We start from the raw sequence: 4,128 nt of genomic DNA on the forward strand, positions 1-4,128 counted from the left end.
GAGATGCTGGGCTCTATGGGAAGAAGTGTGGTGTCAGGATTGGTGGAAGATCTAATAACAATCTGCATTATGCAGATGACACAACCCTGCTTGCTGAAACTGAGGAGGACCTGAAACGCTGCAGAGGGTCAAGGACTGCAGCCCTTCAATATGGAATGAGGCTCAAGAAGACAAAGATTCTCACCACTGGACCAATTGACAGCATCAGGATTCCCAAAGGTGTGCTGGGAACAGGAGAGGGGGCGCTGGGACCTTCATGGATCAAGTTCATTCTGGGGCGTGGCTGGGTTCCATGTCTAGTGATGGGTGGCAACGTGAAGGTGCTGGGTCAGGGTGTCCACTCCCTGTCTCACTGAAGATGAGCTCTACCTGGATCCTCCAGAGGACAGGCTCTCCCTCCGGATGGTTAACTTCTCATGTTCGGCCTACCCCAGCTTCCTCTTTGCCCGACTCTTCTTCAAGCAGTACCAGGGGCCCAGCACTGACCAGGACCCTGTGCGCTGATGAAGTTGATCCTGTCAGTCTTCTGCTCTCTGTAGATGCTGGAGAAGACCGTGGAGAAGTGCTGCTTTTCCCTCAATGGTCAGAGCAGCCTTGTGGTGGTCCAGCTGCACTGCAAGTATGGAGTGAGGAAGATCCACAACTTGTCCTTCCAGGACTGTGACTCCCTGCAGGCTGTCTTGGACCCAGCTTCCTGTCCCCACCTGCTACGGGCCCCAGCCAGGGTCCTAGGGGGAAGCTCTTCTGCCCTTCCCCCCTGTGCTGACTGAATTGACATTGGGTGTTAGCCATGGCCACAGGGTCATCTTTCAAAGCTACCAGGAGCAGGAGGCAGATAGCACCATTGGAGCCATGGTGATGGAAATGAGCACATCTCTGACACACTCCTTTCCTGATTGTGAACCATGTAGTGTTTCCTGCTCTGTTCTGAGGACTGCTTCTTGGTCCAAGTATAGGTGTCAGATATTATCTTGTATTGAAAGCCTACAGCAAGATAATGGTCATTGTCATTGTTATGTGCCATCGAGTCACCTGCAACTCATAGCGACCCTTTGTACAACCCTAAACCATGCTCTATTCTGTGTCAATCTCACTGTCTCTGACACACCTATCCCCATTACCTCTGTCACTGAATCAATCCATCTCATTGAGGGTCTTCCTCTCCTGTGCTGTCCCTCCACATTCCCAAGCATGATGCCCCTCTCCAAGGACTGGTGCCTCCTTGCAACATGTCCAAAGTATGTCAGACAAAGCTTCAGAATCCTTGCCTCCAAGGAGCAACCTGGCTTCACCCTCTCCACGACAAACCTGTTCGTTCTCTTAGCAGTCCATGGTATATTCAATACTCTTCTCCAACACCACAGCTCAAAGGCATCAATTCTCATTCTATCATCCCTAGTCATTGTCCAGCTCTCTAATGCATAGCAAGTGATCACAAAAGCCATGGCATGTATCAGGAGCACCTTAGTCTCCAGACTTATATCGTTGCTCTTCAGTACTTCAGAGAGGTCTCTAACCACAGACTTTCCCATAACAATACATCTGTAACTTTCCTGTCCACTGGTGTCAAGAGTGTTGATTATGGAGACAAGAAAATGAAAACGATGAATAATCTTTATCTCTTCACCATCCTCATGATGTTGCCAATTAGTCCAGTGGTGAGAACCTTTGTTTTCTTGATATTGAGCCTCAAAACCATACTGAAGGCTGCAGTCCCTGACCTTCCATAGCAAGTGCTTCAGGTCCTCCTCAGTTTCAGTAAGCAGGTTGTGCCATCTGCATAACTCAGATTGTTGATGAGCCTTCCTCCAATCCTGATGCCATATTTCTCCTCATAGAGCCCAGCCTCCCTGATAATCTGTTCTGCATAAAGATTGAAAAGGTATGAAGACAGGATACATCCCTGGCGTACACCCTTCCCAATTTTGAACCATGCAGTGTTTCCTCGCTCAGTTCTGACGACTGCCTCCTGGTCCAAGTATAGGTATCGCATTAGCACGATCAAGTGTTCTGGGATCCCCAGTACAATCTCTAAATGCTATCAAGACAAGGGTATGCCTTGCTAGTGTCAGTGAATTCAATCTCACATACATTCTCTGTCTTAGATCTTTCAGCTTTCCTTCTTCCTCCAGTAACCTACCTGTGGCTATTTTTTTTTCCACATGAGAAGATAAGAGAGTACAAATTAGCTATAATTCCAAATCATCTCTTTTTGTTTGTTTCCAGCCCCAGGAAGGGTTTGGGAGAGAGGGCTGGCTTGTTAGGAGGGACTTTAAGAGCAATAAAAAGGTGCTGTAGTCATATCACTTCCATTTGGCTCTGCTTCTTCATATTTTGAATATACTCTGTTGCGAATATAGACCATTAGTGATGTAAGGTATAAATACTAACCCACTGAGCTGATAGCCCAAAGGTTGACCATCTAAGTCTACCCAGAGGGTGTCATAAACAATGTATATGAACTTTAAGAACTTGAGCAAACCACTGTGTGTGTGTGTGTGTGTGTGTGTGTGTGTGTGTGTGTGTGTGTATAAAGACCTGGTTCTCCCATGATACATTGGAGGTGACCACGATTTGCATTTTAGCCAATCATGACTTTTTTTTAGTGTTGTTTTTATTTTATGACTCATTTTTAGACACCAACATAGAGATAAAATGTACACTGTTGTTATGTGTTGTTGAGTTGCCTGTGACTTATCGAGACCCTATGTATCATATCTCTGAACCCTGCCCTATCCCCAAGCAATCTCATTGTCTCTGACACACTTACTGTCATTACCCCAGTCATTGTGTCAATCCATCTCATCTGGGTCTTCCTCTCTTGCCCTGTCCCTCCACCTTTCCCCACATGATATCCTTCTCTAAGGATGGGTCTCCACTGGCTACATGCCAGAAGTAAGTGACATGGAACTTCAAAATCCTGCCTCCAAGGAGAAACTTGGTTTCATCCTCTCATGACAGAGCTGTTTGTTCTCTTGGCAGTACATGGCATATTCAGTACTCTTCTCCAGCATCACAACTCAAAGGCATAGATTATTCTGTTATCCTGATTCATAGTCTAGCTCTTTGATGTGTAAAGAGTAATTGTGAAGACTATGGCCCGGATGAGGTACACCTTAGTTTCCAGACTCACATCTTTGGTCTTTAGCATTCTGGTGAGGTCCATGACAGCAGATTTTCCCAAGGCAATTCATCTTTTGATTTCCTGGCTGCTAGTGCCAAGAGCATTGATGGTAGAGCTAAGCAAACTAAAGCTGTTAACAATCTCAATCTCTTCTATGTCTATCATGATACTGTCAATTGGCACAGTGGTGAGAATTTTTGTCTTCTTGATGTTGAGCTTCAATCCTTATTGAAGACAGCAGTCTCTGACCTTCTGCAGTAAATGTCTCAGGTCCTCCTCAGTTTCAGTAAGGAAGACTGTGTCATCTGCATACTGCAGGTTGTTGATGAGTCGTCCTCTAATCCTGATGTCACATTTGTCCTCATAAAATACAGGCTCCCCAGTGTTCCAATATATATTGAAAAGATACAGAGACAGGAGGCAGCATCCTTGATACACACATTTTTTTTATCTTGAACCATGCAGTGTTTCCTTGCTCTGTTCTTACAACTGCTTTTAGTTCAAGTATAGGTTTCACATGAGTACAATTATGATGACATATTAGTGACTTATCCATAATCATAAGTTTTGTAATGACAGGACTTTGGCTATGGGAGTGGCTGTATTTGTAAAACTGTATTACTACCTTTTTTTTTTACAAGTGTTGGAAATTACGTTTACTTTGGTTTGGGGGGAGACAGATTTCAAGTCATAAAAACTACCACATCTTACTGTAATATTTTTTTAAATAAAGTCTTTCGTTAGCTAATTTTAAATGTGTTTGTTATTTAACACTTTTTAACTATTTTTACAAATAGTAAATAATGAAGAGCAATGATGTCAGTCTGAAGATTAAGATGTGCCTAGTACTGGCTGTGGCTTTATAATTACTTGCTATGCGTCAAAGACTTTCCCATGGCAATGCGCCTTTTAATTTCCTGGCTGCTGGTGCCAAGACTGTTGACTATGGAGCCAAGCAAACTAAAGCTGTGTACAATCACAGTCTCTTCACCATCCATCCTGAT

The 4,128-nt window shown here is 44.2% G+C and overlaps 1 pseudogene; it reads left to right on the top strand.

The window, feature by feature from the left end:
* Positions 1 to 4,128, top strand: part of LOC102844063 — an 18,615-nt pseudogene that overhangs the window by 5,865 nt on the left and 8,622 nt on the right.

The sequence above is a fragment of the Elephantulus edwardii genome, unplaced genomic scaffold, assembly GCF_000299155.1.
Source record: "Elephantulus edwardii isolate Elephantulus edwardi_28Jun2011 unplaced genomic scaffold, EleEdw1.0 scaffold00341, whole genome shotgun sequence".
In the NCBI taxonomy this organism is placed as follows: Eukaryota; Metazoa; Chordata; class Mammalia; order Macroscelidea; family Macroscelididae; genus Elephantulus; species Elephantulus edwardii.